This window comes from Aedes aegypti, chromosome 3, assembly GCF_002204515.2.
Source record: "Aedes aegypti strain LVP_AGWG chromosome 3, AaegL5.0 Primary Assembly, whole genome shotgun sequence".
NCBI classification, from domain to species: Eukaryota; Metazoa; Arthropoda; class Insecta; order Diptera; family Culicidae; genus Aedes; species Aedes aegypti.
In genome coordinates, this window is record NC_035109.1 from 236,477,836 (window position 1) to 236,493,483 (window position 15,648).

Below are 15,648 nucleotides of genomic sequence, written 5' to 3' on the forward strand. Positions count from 1 at the left end.
AGGTGGTGCTAGTGAGCATGCAAAGCATGGATGCAAGCATCCATAATAGATAGAAAGTTCGGGTCTTCGGCATAGTTGCTCAGGGGTTCAAGGACATCCGGAAAGCGATCAGTTTAGTTCGCGATTTTTCCGCTAGGTGGCGCTAATGAGCATGTAAAATTGAGCATTTTGAACTAGTTCTAGCTTATGATCCACATGAGATAGAAAGTTCGAGTCTTTCGGCAAACGCGAACTAAACTGTTCACTTTCCGGATGTCCTTGAACCCCTGAGCAACTTTGTCGAAGACCCGAACTTTCTATCTCTTATGGATCACAAGCTAGAACTAGTTTAACGTGCTCAATTTTACATGCTCACCAGCGCCACCTAGCGGCAAAATCGCGAACTAAACTGTTCACTTTCCGGATGTCCTCGAAACCCTGAGCAACTTTGCCGAAGACCCGAACTTTCTATCTCTTATGGATCACAAGCTAGAACTAGTTCAAAATGCTCAATTTTGCATGCTCAAAAGGGCCACCTAGCGGAACAATCGCGAACTAAACTGTTCACTTTCCGGATGTCCTTGAACCCCTGAACAACTTTGCCGAAGACCCGAACTTTCTATCTCTTATGGATCACAAGCTAGAACTAGTTCAAAATGCTCAATTTTACATGCTCACTAGCGCCACCTAGCGGCAAAATCGCGAACTAAACTGTTCGCTTCCCGGATGTCCTTGATCCCCTGAACAACTTTGCTGAAGATCGCTTCTTTGCAAGTCGTAAGGATCTGGAGATATAGCAATGTGAATTAACCTGTTTTGAGGTGTTGCTAAACTTTTTGGGGGTGATTCATTATTCAGCTGAATGTTGCAATACTTATTTCAGTGAGTCCGTATTTATGACGGGTAGTGTATAGTTGTCCAACGCACTACGGTGGGTTTAGATATTTTGTCATTTTATTTTGCTTTACACTTTTAGAGGTTTTAAGGCTTTTGTTCGTTAACGCCTTGGCATCATATGATGCTTTTTTGAAAGGTATTTGTACAAGCTTGTCAACCTTTCCCCAAATCTTCCCTTCCTGATCCTAATAATTTCTTCTTCCCCCCGACCTTTCCCGTCAGGTAAATAATGAGAAAAGCGTCACAAAAGCTAGGCACAAATCTCCCATTTGCATGGGAATGTGCCATTTGAGCTGACGTACTGACATCTGATAGTGCTGTGTGAAGAAAAAAATCTCTGGGGAATGCTTCAATTAATCTCTTCTGATTTATTTCTGAAGAATCCTAGGACGACATCGCTGAAGAAACAATAAAACAATAATTTGAAGAAATATCCCTAAACAAACTGTCCAGGAACTTGTTGTGTAATTTTGCGAAAATGTATTTGAAAGAACAGTTGAACGTGTTACTCTAAAAACTTAATAGATACCACATGTTTTTAAATTTTCTTAGGCATTATTGAAATTTCAAAATATTATTTTCGAGAGAGTTTTGACGAGAATCTAAAGAAACACATAGTGAATTTTTTGTGGAAAAATTGCAAATGATTCTTCGGAGGACTCTTCTGAAAAATCGCTAAGGAAATTTTCAAAATTGAATCCTGTTTAAATGCTTATGGAAATCTTTTGGAATATTAGGAGGAATCCATGAATAACACCTGGAAGAACCATGAATGATAATTTAAACTAACAATTTGAATTTATATGTAACAAGGACCTTCCCGGAGAAATGTTTAAAAGAATTTCCAAAGCACTCTCTGGCGGAACTATTCAAGAATTTTCAAAATAATTAACTCGTGATGCGTGGTATAGGCGGATACACAATGAGAGAAAATATGAAAAAATCCCCATGCTCAAGTGGGATTCGAACCCACTACTATTTTATGCTAGACGAGTGCTTAACCAACTAAGCTACCGAAACATTTGGTGACCCATTAACTTAAGGTTACATGTTTTGAATTAAAATTCCAACAGTTCAAACAGACCCTTCTTATAACCCATATCCATTAGGGTGCGGCTTATTTTTCAAAAGTTCTCAAAACCAAAAATTCGTGTGCTCTACTGAATTCAAATCACATGGAAAGAGAATCCTCAAAATCTGAGCCAAAAATATTAACATTTAGGGGTGGCGCAAGCGCCTTGAAGGTGAAATTTCAAGTTAAAAAAAATAACCTTCAGTGAAGTAAACATAACTTTGTTATTTTTCAAGCGATTTTAAAACTTTTAGCATCAATACCTTCAAAATTAAATTTACAAAAACTTTGTCTAAAATCAAAACAAGTTTTAGTTAAAAGTAATTTATTCCAAATTTTTCCTCATTTTGCTAAAAATTTCAACTTTGTTTGACCATAACTTCATGATTACTCAACCGATTCCAAATCTTTTTACATGCTTTTGAAGCTATTTTAATTGTTTTCAAACTGTTCATACAACACATTTCACTAAATAAATGTTTTGAGCAAGTTATTCAGCAAAAACTGCACAAAAACATGATTTTTAACGAAAAATGCCAGTTTTTCCAAATTTTTGCCAGTTAAATATTATCTCTAAAGCTGATACTGGTTTTTCTCATTTGTTAAACCTTTGAGAAGGACTTTGCAACAATTTTTAAATAATTTTGAAACAAAACTATGTTTTCATATGTTGAAAAATATATGCTCTATTCAACTCGTAATAAAGGAAATATGCTTTCTAAATTTAAGTTTTATAGAAAAAATGCTGTATTCGGCAAAAAAACTTAAATAATCAAAATAAATTTGATTTTTTCATTAAAAAATCATGTTTTTGGATAGTTTTTGGTGAAAAACTTAGGCAAAACGATTTTTTAGAAAAATGTGTTATATGAACAGTTTGAAAACAACTAAGTTCGCTTCAAAAACATGTAAAAAGATTCGGAATCGATTGAGTATTCAAGAAGTTATGGTCCAAATAATTTGAATAATTTTTTAGTGAAATGAGTAAAAATTTGTATAAAAGTATTTTAAACTATGACTAATTTTGATTTTAGACAAATTTGATGTTCTACAAAGTTTTCATAAATTTAATTTTGAAGATAATGATGCTAAAAGATTTGAATTTGGTTGGAAAACAACAAAGTAATGTTTACTTCACTGAAGGTAATTTTTTATAACTTTAAAATTCACCTTCAAGACGCGTGCGCCACCTCTAAATATAAATATTTTTGGCTCAGATTTTGAGGTTTCTCATTTAATGTGATTTTAATTCAGTAGAGCACACGAATTTTTGGTTTTGAGAACTTTTGAAAAATAAGCCGCACCCTAATATCCATCCACCTCATGTATAAACGGATTTTAAAGCAATTTGATTAAAACTCTTCGAGAAATTTTCTAGTAAAATCAGAAAACATAAAGAAATTTTAGGAAAAATATATTGAATAATAACTAGTAACCCCGGGAATCATTTTCCGTGGGTATTTCAAAAGGAACTCATTGACAACTGGTAAAAGAGCTCTTGAAGGGAGCACTGAGTACGGGAATAAATCATGAAGAAATCCCCGTGGAAATTCTCAGAAGAATCTCTTTAGAAAACATGGCTGAACACATGAAAAGTTCGTCGAAGAATCACAGGAGAAATTCCTCGTGAATTCTTCGGAAGTTCCAACTCTTTGTTAGGCATTAAGTAATGTTAAATGGCCGGAATGTGAATAATTTGCCATTCGCCGAAAATATGGGTATTTTCCACGGAATGTAGTATCCACCCAACTGGGGCTGCACAATGTAATCATCTCTCCACAGTCATGGCTTATCTATTTCCTTGCATACAAAAGCCCGAACGGCAAACCGGTAGTTACAAACAGAAAAGCATCAGGCTATTTATTGCACGAACGTCAATAGGTTCGATTCCACAATAATAATGCGTTCCGTCCATCTGTTGCAACCAGGCCCGGATTTAAGAGGGGGCAAAGTGGGCAATTGAACCGGTCTCCCGAGGAACCAAAATGAACAAAAACCAATTATCAATGTTTTTTCTTAGACATTCGTCAAATTAAATGTTCAAAAATTAGTTTGGTTTTTATTATAATTTGTAAGATCCTGAAACATTACTCAATATGCTTATAAATCTGATGATCTGTACTCCAAGTAGTTCTTCGATAACCTTAAATAGTCATACTTTTTTTTTATTTATGAATCGTGGTTTACGGCCAACCAGCCGAGTGGAAGTTTAACATCTACCGAAAAGCTAAACATTACATATAATTTGCAATTGGATCAGATGGACAAATTGATGTGAAGATTTGCGAAAAAGTTACACGTCTTCTCAGTGAGAATCGAACTCACGACTCCCCGATCACTAGTTGGGGCGCGTTACCACTACGCCATGAGAGGACTCATCAACTAGAGATCGGGGAGTCGTGAGTTCGATTCTCACTGAGAAGACGTGTAACTTTTTCGCAAATCTTCACATCAATTTGTCCCTCTAATCCAATTGCAAATTATATGTAATGTTTATCTTTTCGGTAGTTCTTAAATAGTCGTTGTACTGAAATCTCGGTCGAGCATAAATATTTAAGCCCTATAAATATCACCCTTGTTCATAGCCCTCCTAAATATATTTGGTTACGCTTGTAGATCTGAAGGCTTGTACTGGAAGATTTTCTTATATAACTCTAAACGGTTGTTTTGCTAAACACTTGACAGTATATTTTTCCATGAGCCTATATGGGATTAAATGTTGTTCATAAATCTCTAAGATGTCACAAGTTACGCTTGTAAACTTAAACACCTGTTCTTTATCCTTTCGTGGGCATGAATTTCACTTACGTAAAAAAAATCTATTAACGCAACATTATACTCACGAACTCCCGAACCATTACGTAAACAGAGGTTTTGATGTACTCAAAATTCAAATTCAATACGTAGGTGTTTGGTCCCCCTTCGTGGGAACCGGCACTGATTCCAACCGAGCCCAACTTTCGCTTAACCAATGGATTTCCTCGAACCATCCACCATGCACCTCCATCCACAGTGCACTCCGAAATTCAAATTTGCTTCCATGTGGGGAAAACCCATTATCATTATGAAACCACAATTGCAAGCACCATTCCTATTGAATGCTGGTCAACTTTGGCCAAAGCTGATCGCTCGCTATCATTAAAACCCGTCAAATGCAAATGAAAAATCAAATTTCAACGGGCCGGACCACATCTCGTCGCACAGCAAAAGGTCGCTTCTGGTGCCGGAACGTTGAACCCTCACTGTCTTGTCATCGGCGTATCGGAAGCCCTCATGCGACGGAACGGGTCCGGAAATTTACGATATGCTATTAGGCGCAGAGATAAGATTTCATCATTTGCCCCCGAAGAACGTCCTTTTCGTCCCCCATTCCACCGTGACGTTACCACCCATTTACTGCAGCTAAGATGACATATACAGTAGTGATCGAAAAACTAGGTCACGTTGCCAATTTTCAGTGGAAGTATGTAATTATGAGGTCTATTATGACAGACACACCAAGCAAATCAATGTGCTGCATAAAACAAACGTGGATGTTTCAGTCTTCATGTAATCTATAGATTAAAATGGGGCACGAGTTCAACCTTTTTTGGAATAATTAATAATTCCAGAAAAACTAGAACAATTGAAAAAAAAAACAACTATCGTAATCCGGGCGCAAATTGATCACTAGAACGAATTTGATCAGGTCGGTACCGAATAGCATTTCCTTCCAAGTATGCTTAATGTTTCGTTGGTACCGTAATTCGGGGTGTAGTTGATCAGCGGGGAGAAGTTGATCATTCCCGTACCCACATGTATAAAGTGCCAAGAAAGCTATGATCCGTTTTCAATTGTCACAATTTCTGTGATATCGCATTTCCTGATAATTGCGCTAGATGTTTCTAAATTCGATTCGCTATTCAGCACGGAAAAAAAACAGTTTTTTAGGAAATGTTCGAAAAACTGTTGAAGGGTTCTACTACAAACATTCGACTATCGCCAAGGCTTATTCAAATGAACTGTTTTATACATTCCAGATATGTTCTGTAAACCCAGTTTCAAATTTGCATTGATGATAAAAATAAATTTTTAAGGAAATAAATGAACTTTTTGCAAACGTGTTGCCCATTACGAGGAAATTGCATACCTTTAGGCGTTTAATGTGGTGTATTCTGTAATTTACAACATTCAATTCTAAAATTGATCGATTTATCATCAAGTTGTAAGATTTTTCAGACTTGATTCAGAATCAGTGACCCCGAATTTAGTAAATAGCATATATTTTTGTTTTAGGAAACCTGCCTCAGTAATTGATCAACTTCACCCCGGAATCAAAAATGGCACTTGTTGATTTCTAAAAAATGTTTTGGTTATTATGTTAACATTTCGTAAAAAATTCATTTGTATAATTCTATAAACATTCAACCAGTACAGATTTTAAAAATATTTGGATAACATCCCAAGAAACATTTGCCTGTTTTATAATCATTTATTAAGCAATTTTTCACAACTAAATACTGAATAGTTGCTTTATTATATTACTTTGCAGCTGCTACGCACACATTGTTCAAGCAAATCTGGCGAAATTATTAAGCTTCTTATCATTTAGTGACTGTAATCATATATTGTAATGATCTTTATTCAGGTTTCACTTAGCTTAATGAGGATTGATGATTTAACAACGTTAGTTTAACAAACTACATTATTGCAGTTTAATTCAGCATCATGTTTAACAACATTTTAATTATTTCCAAGTGAAGCCTTTGTTCAGGCGTTGTTCACACAAATTTGGAGAAGTTATAAAGCGTGTCGTTATATATTGACTTTATTCTACAACTTCAAAATCGCTTTATAAGCATTCATCTCAGCTTTTATTCAACTGCCACAAAATTGATTGAAAACAAATAAATGACTAAAAATAGCTAACACTGTATACATCAAATGCAGTGTATACCTTTACCATGAATTAATAATCACTTTTAACAATTACCTGAGTACTGGATTCCAACTCGAGACCTTCCCATCGTCAGCGGTATACCTTGCCATCTGCGCCATCCTTGAATTCATATATCAGCCTTCCAGTGCCCAATATAAACCTCTTGTAGCTGATTATTGATCATGCTTGAGCTTCTATTCAACAATAACTAATCAACACGTGCTATGCTGATCAACAACTGAATAAGCGCATTACTTCTGCTGCTGTTCAGTACTGATGCGAGCTGAACTCAGTCGGCTATTTAGAGCGCACAGTGAGAAAATTTATTTCAATGCTGGTCAAAAATAAAGTTTATTTACAAAGTAAAAACAGTCTGAAATGATTAATCGAATTCCATAATAAGTTTTAACTTGTTAAAACTTTAATTGAATTGTTTATCTAACTATACTAAAATTCATTTATTAAATGTATAATATTTCTACTAGGTTAATATTTTAATTATTTGTCGTACTTTTTCCATCTATTAAACATTATACAAATATAAAATATATTTCAATCAATAATCCTATGTCAGAAGACTGATTCAAAATATTTTCTAAACAGAATTGAATAGTGTATTGAGACATCAGTTATTATTGTATCCAACATGTTTTTATATATTAGTAAGTTAGTGGCGAATTCGCCAAGGGCGAGAAGCCACTTAAATAATGATAAATAATAATAATATTAGTAAGTTGAACATTGCAATACATTAGGAATACAACGCAATTTTTAGATATTGTGTCCATTTTTTCAAAAATTTGGCTATGGTGTGATCTCTTTTGTAAGGCTTCTTTGTTGCTGAACAATGTGTTTAGTAATCGTTATTTTGGACTTCTTTGGATGACCTGCTCGGATGATATATCTATGTTGTATTAGGATTTTATAAAATACCTATTCAGCTTTTAATCATGTTCATGTTAAACATGGAAACAGCTGAAGTGCGAAGCAACCAAAACGTCAGTACGTCTCCTGTACATCTATTTACACAATTATATTTGTTTGGTGCAATATTGGCTCTTTAATAGAAGAAAAAATGACTTGTTCAACTCATTAGTAAAACAATCTTGACAAGTCGGCAGAGATTCTTTGGAGAAGTTTAATAAGTGTTGATTTTACTATTATTCATTCCAATGACAAATGTTGAACATTTACTTAAATTTGGATCTAAATACCATCTTCTCAGCTCTTTGTAGGGCATTTTTTCATTCAACAATAATTAACTATGTATGTTTATTTGTGACACTTGACTGTAAGTTGGGTAACCACTTTCATGTAACTATTGTTAAATTATTATTTATACTTCGATTATCATTAAAAATGTTATGATTAGTAACTTTTTCCGTCGCAGATGATGATCACTACATTTGGAAAATTTAAATTTTGATATTTTTAATCCAATGTGATTCGACCTTTACCCTCGTTGATCCATTACGTCGCCATTACGTCCATTACGTTAATCCATCCATCGCATATACGTCTTGGATTTGATTTGAAAAACATTTGAAAATAACATAAAAAGACATAATATGTTTTGCTTGAATAAGAGCATACTCATATACTGTTATTCACATTGCTTATAAGTTTTACTAATCATACTGGTCAACATTTTAAGTATTAGACACTGAAACTTTTGTACGATTTGTTGTTAATCAAATGTTCAATATGCTACTAAAATGATGGCTACAACCTATAGAAGCTTTTAATCAGTCAATTGTTAACTTCTTATGTGTTGTAGAACAAAAGCTACTATATTTGCATTTTCGGAGGTTTATTCAGCACTTATTGAAAACACAAACTGCAAGTGGAATAACAGCTTTTTTATAAGCGGAAATTAATTTTATTCAATTAATGATTCAACTAAAAATTTGTTCAGCAATGGCTGTTGCTATGCAGCTTGTATTAAACACGTAAGTATCTTAAAAGCTACCAATTGTTCCTTGGGCAATACATGCATTCTACTAGGGATTACAGAACAGAATCGCTCAAAAGTGATCAACTTCACCCCATTTTACGGTACCGTAATTTCTGGTGAAATTGATCATTTTTCACGGTTTTTCTGGTCTGCTTTCTAAAATATTATCAATACCATGCAACTTAATGCAGGAAAACAAGTACGACGGTGAACCTCATTAGCTGATGTACCGAAATTTTCTAACAAATGTGATGTTAGGGCTAATAACTATCTCTTAATAAAAAAATCGTAATTGGTACCAACGCCATGACACGATAATAGAGCTACCACGCTTTACCTCCCGGATGAGCTGCAGAGAACCCTAAACCCAATCCTTACCATGTCCTTCCCTTTCAAAATTGTGACCATTAACCTCGAGTTGCCACGAGTACCCTGGCTCCATCCCATACTAACTTTGGTAATGAAAATGTAAATAAATTGTAAATAGTACAAAAACGAACTTCGGCTCCGTAAAGCGTTACACGCATTTGAGCCCCAAATAAACGAACTAGGAAAAAAAAAAAAAAATCGTAGGATTTCATTTCGGAATGAAATTGATCACTTGTCATGTGATTATTGTTAGTTTTGAAATCAATTCTATATATTAAATTTGGCCCTCCTGTATCCGAACATGGTTGTCAAATTCTTAACAAAGCAATATATTTGGAAATAATCAATAATGAAATTTCAAGAATACCGCGGAAAACGCCTAAATGTAGGCAATTTCCAAAGGATTTTCCTAGCATTCAACCGATATTTAATTATTTTAACATAACTAATTGATACAAGTTTTGATGGTAAAATCTATTTTAGGGATATGTTTCAAGCATCCACACAAACTTTCAGGCTGATTATTTTGAACTAGAAGTTTATGGATGTCTATTAACACCACACCAAACAAGGTTTTGGAATTTTATGTTATTTTCATAGAAATAAACATTCTATGACACAAAAATCAGAGGGGGTTGTGTACAAGACAACCGCAAGACGCTAACTACGCCAATTGATTTTCTGCATTTGAATTTTAGTCGATTGTCATAGTTGCAGCCTTCCTATAGTTCGAAATCTAACATCATATCATGACGGTCGCAACATTTTAGATTTCCAATTGACACCCAGTATATTGCCTTAAGACGTAGTTAACGTCGAAGAAGAATGCGCAAAGAAGCAGAAATCGGTCTGCTTTTATAGTGCACTTGCCAACCCAAAAGAATAGTGGGTTTGTTTGCGTAAGAAAGGGGTCGACATTTTCCCAATTTTCGACAGTCTATCGTCGAAAATCAAAAGTTTTCTCCATTCGAGTAAAATGTTGTATAAATTTCCGACCAATTGGTGGGAAAATATTGAAAATCTACCGATAAATGGCTAAGGTAATAGTATTCAAAATCTTACTTAATTTCGTGACGGTTGCATTATTTTTTATTTTCAATTGACACCCAGTATATTGCCGTAAGACGTAGTTAACGTCAAAAACTTCACTACACACAATTCGACACTATTTAAGGCAAGCAAGGTTCATTTACTACAGGTTGCATTAATTTTGGTGCACTATTTGTAAGAAATAAAATCACTTGACACGGTGATCAATTTCACCCGAATTTACGGTACCGTAATTCGGGGTGTAGTTGATCAGTGGGGAAAAGTTGATCATTCACGTACCCACATGTATAAATTGTCAAGAGAGCTATGATTCGATTTCAATTAGCACAATTTCTGTGACGTCGTATTACCTGATGATTGCTCTTGATGTTTCTAAGGTCGGTTTGACATTGAAGATAATTATACCAGGAAAAACAGATTTTTTTATGAAATGTTTGATGAACTGTTGAAGGGTTCTTCTCCAAACAATCGACTATTGACAAGGCTATATAAAGACACTGTTTGAATAAATAAACATAAACATGGATAAACAATCATTTTCTGAGTAAAAAATGCATATTTTTGTGCGCGAGTTGCTAAATTGAAAGAAAATTGCATACCTTTAGGCATTTATTGTTGTTCTTCTTTATGGCGTTACGTCCCAACAGGGACAAAGCCTGCTTCTCAGATTAGTGTTCTTATGAGCACTTCCACAGTTATTAACTGAGAGCTTTCTTTTGCCGATTGACCATTTTTGCATGTGTATTTCGTGTGGCAGGTACGATGATACTCTATGCCCTGGGAATCGAGAAAATTTCCTTTACGAAAAGATCCTCGACCAGTGGGATTCGAACCCACGACCCTCAGCATAGTCATGCTGAATAGCTGCGCGTTTACCGCTACGGCTATCTGGGCGTTTATTGTTGTGTGTTCTGTAATTTACAACATTCAAATTTAAAATTGACCGTTATATCATTATGTTGTAAGATTTCTGAGAATTGATCCAGATTCAGTGACCCAAATTTAGTGAATAGCATATCTCTTTATTTTAGGAAACTTATCGCAATAATTGATCAACTTCACCCCGGAATATAAAACTCCACTTTTTGATTTTTAAAATATATTTTTGTAGTTAAATGAACATTTTGTCGAAATTTTGTTTGTATAATTCGATAGATATCCTTACAGTACATGTTTTAAAAATATATGGATAATAATACATGCATTCTACTAGGAGTTACAGAACAGAATCGCTCGAAAGTGATCAACTTCACCCCATTTTACGGTATCCAGACATTCCATGTTTTCTAGTTTTTAGATGACTTATTATGATTTGGAACTGTATCATTTTTCATTTAGGTCAGCTTTGCAATTTATTTTTTACGGTTTTTGAAGTTGTAAACGACTTCACCTCGTATTTTCGCTTATTTCCACATGCAATCAAGAGCGAGGTAGCTGTTTTTCCTACCAAGCTGAGGGCTTCAATTTCCATTTGGCATTCGTATTTACTGCTGATGAGCGCTCACTGACTGGAAATACACCCGGCGCAATGATTAAGTGAACGCGAAATCCGTAAATTCAGTTGAATGCATTCAGTGATTGAATGGTGAACGCGTTCTTACGTGTCTCCCAGTTAAGAGAGGATTGGTTCTCTCTCCGTTCTGTGAGTCTTTTGATTTTCGGGTTATCTCCATCGTTTGCGATTCGTCAGGATTGCGCTCGCCTTAGCAGCGTTCGGCTATCACTGAGCTTTCGGTGTCAGCAGATACTTTGCTATATTTTATTGGTAGCGTTCTGGTCAGTGAGCAAATTTTCTTTCCCATGCTGCGTCGAATCCCAAACCGACGAAAGGGACAAAATGTCGAAAACACTCATTTTTCAACACCGGCGTGGAATTTTTTTTTCTAGACTTTTTTTTACATTCAACATATAGTGAATTATGTATTCTTTCGATAGGGAATAACTATTTCGTTTTTGGAATAACTGTTCCAAGTAATTCACGTTTTCTTTCAATTCTCTACTTTCGATGTTTTTGTCATTTCGACATTTTGGCATTCGACGTTTTAGAATTCGACGTTTTGTCATCCAACCTAAGCTGCCATGGTAAACAAACACTATGAAGCGTTTCAACTTTCCAAGTTCAAAGTGGATCAATTTAAAGTGCTCCGTTTCGTCTGTGAGCTCCGAACGCCACGGAATGCGGTCATCCGAGCCAGATTGATTTCGAAGCTGGAAGCTGACGAAACCGCAGTCAACGAACAATGAAAAGCCACTAGCAAAGTAACCCAGAAAAACCTCGTGGAAGAATGCCACCGCGTGGCCAACCTCAAGCAGGACACATTGATGGTGTAGAACAAAGAAGGACGCAACGTCAACATTGTCTCTAGCAACCTGAAGAATCAGGCGAAAGCATAGCATAGCATAGACTGACTGTACATGTCAATGGTTGCTACTCCGTGATTGATCGGAACTGGTAAGAATTGCACTACGATCCAAATGAATAAGGGATGGGAGTTTCCGCTTACTCTCGAAGTGCAATTTTAGCAGATCTAATATTATTGATCAATAACGGCGCCGGCCAAGTCCTTACAGTCAGTTGGGATGGGGAAGGAATGTTAGGGTGTAATGATTGTTGCTTCTAGAGACCGAGAATACCTCTGCATCTCCACAATCACCACGGGAAGGGTGTTTATTAGTGAGGGAGGAAAAGATCTGGGAGTCACCTCTGGTCGGTGATGCGATCCATGGACAAGGGGGAAATATACTACTTGTATTTAAAGCTAGTTTTGTATTTTTGTCTCGAGAAGTTTTTGGAAAAATACGTCAACATCTATAATGTCGAACAATTCAAAAGACGTTTTTATTAATGACGAAAACTGAAAATTACATGTATATATTTTAACTTATATGAAACAGGAATAACAGGAATAATGCCGACACTTGTAGTGACGAACCATACATAGTTTGTTTGAAAATTACATATGAGTATTACTGTGCATTTTGTCTCGATATGGTAGAAGTTTTAGAAAATACGTCAACATTCACAATGTCGAACAATTCAAAAGATTTTTTTAATAAATAATTTTTAATAATGTCAAAAAGAGAAAAATATGTGTATATTCAAATTGTATAAGAAAAAAGCATAATGCCGACACATATAGTGACGAACCATACAAAGTTTGTTTTAATATTACATAAAAGTAACGCTTTCAAGAAAATATGTGTTATCATAAGCATGAAACGAACTCACCAGTTGGTAATCCATTCTCGACTGAACACAAAACTGACACTGACAGCAAAACTTCTTGGCGTCCCGAAAATAAACCGTCTTGCTTGGGCCTTCCCAAATACGTACCCAGCAAGACGCTCCAAAACAGGGGGAAAAAAATTCTCCGGCAACAAAAACGCGCGAATCCGTCACCAAAATCAATCGGACGACGCAAAACCGAACTGTCCTGCTTGGGCTTCACGAAGCACTACCCAGCAAGACGCTCCAAAACAGGGGGAAAAAAAATTCTCCGGCAACGATAACGCGCGAATCCGTCAGCAAAATCAATCGGACGACGCAAAACCGAACTGTCCTGCTTGGGCTTTACGAAGCACTACCCAGCAAGACGCTCCAAAACAGGGGGAAAAAAAAATTCTCCGGCAACGATAACGCGCGAATCCGTCAGCAAAATCAATCGGACGACGCAAAACCGAACTGTCCTGCTTGGGCTTCACGAAGCACTACCCAGCAAGACGCTCCAAAACAGGGGGAAAAAAAAATTCTCCGGCAACGATAACGCGCGAATCCGTCAGCAAAATCAATCGGACGACGCAAAACCGAACTGTCCTGCTTGGGCTTCACGAAGCACTCTCTAGCAACCTGAAGAATCAGGCGAAAAGCAATAAAGTACCTAAAACGCCATGCTGGAAATGTGGTGACCAGCACCATTTCAAGATGCAAGCAACAGGGACACAAGGAAGGTTACTGTTCCTGCGACAAGTCCACACCTTCGAAGTCATTCAAGCATTCGAAGTCCTAAGACAAAGTCAAGATGAGAAGCATCCACACGGTTCACAACGTTGGAAGCAAGCGAAAATTTATCCCGGTCGAGCTAAACGGCGTAGCAGTCAAGTTTTAGCACGACTCAGCATCCGACATTACCATCACATCGAAGGATACTTGGATCAGCATCGAACAGCCGCCCGCTCAACCAACGGAAGAATCTGCCATCACGGCTTCTGGTGGCAACCTCAACCTTCTTGGCGAGTTCCAACCCGAGATCACCATCAGGAATGTTACCAAAACCGGTCTCATTTTCATCTCAAACAGCGCAGGACTCAACGTTCTTGGAATCGAAATTATGGATCTGTTCGATCTGTGATCCGTGCCGATCACCAGCTTGGTCAACACAGTGAAACATCGTCCCGACCAATATTCCGATCAGTATGTCAGTCAACTCAAGCAACACTTCCCGGAGGTTTTTCGAAACACGTTGGGTAAGTGCACCAAAGCGCAAGTGAAGCTGTACCTGAATCCTGACGCAAGTCCTTCTTATTGCCCGAAGCGACCAGTGGCATACGCTGCACTCCCCAAGGTAGATGCAGAACTAGAAAAGCCTCAGGAAAACGGTACAATTTCTCGATTCTCGGACTGGGCAGCTCCAATAGTTGTCGTGCGCAAGGCGGACAACCTTTCAGTACGATTTTTCGACAGCTACACCGTGGATACTCAGGAATGGACGGGACGAAATCTCTGGCCCGCAGCTACATATACTGGCCTAATGTGGACGACAATGTAGTGCTATTTGTTCGTCAGTGCACCGCGTGCGCTGAAGCAGCAAGATCTCCGATACAAATAACCCTTGAATCGCGGCCCCTCGCAGTGAAGCCGTGGCAACGTGTCCACATCGGTTTTGCTGGCCCAATTGATGTGTACCACTGTTTCGACATCATGGATGCCTATTCCAAGTGGCCCGAAGTTTTCCGTTCGCGATCCATCACCACAACTACGACGTTGGATATGCTACGTGAGACGATTTCCCTTTTCGGCAACCCAGATAATTTAGTCTCGGGCAACGGCACACAATTCACCAGCGTGCATTTTCAGCAGTATTGCAGTGAAAATGGTATTGCTCACCTTCGCACTGCTGCCTACCACCCACAGTCTAACAGGCAATCGGAGCGATTCGTCGATTCCTTCAAGCGTGGTCTCAAGAAGCTCAGTAAAGGGAAAGGCTCGGCTACACTATAGCACTTGCAGACATTCCTTTCCGTGTACCATTCCACACCAAACCGAAACACACCACAGTCGGTGTCTCCAGCAGAAGCGTTCCTAGGACGACCGATACGTACTACGTTAGACATTTTGAAGAAGCCTGTAGCCCCGGCAATCAAGAACCACAAGCAGAATGGCCGGTTCAACCGTTGGCATGGAGCAGTCAA

At 37.2% G+C, this 15,648-nt stretch overlaps 1 protein-coding gene and 1 non-coding gene across 3 annotated transcripts in view; both read right to left on the reverse strand.

Annotated features, from left to right (window-relative positions):
* Nucleotides 1-15,648, reverse strand: part of LOC5577003 (somatostatin receptor type 2) — a 234,684-nt gene that overhangs the window by 160,286 nt on the left and 58,750 nt on the right. The gene's annotated exons all lie outside the window — the stretch shown is intronic.
* Nucleotides 4,249-4,321, reverse strand: Trnat-agu. The gene has a single exon. It is a non-coding gene; the product is annotated as a tRNA-Thr (tRNA).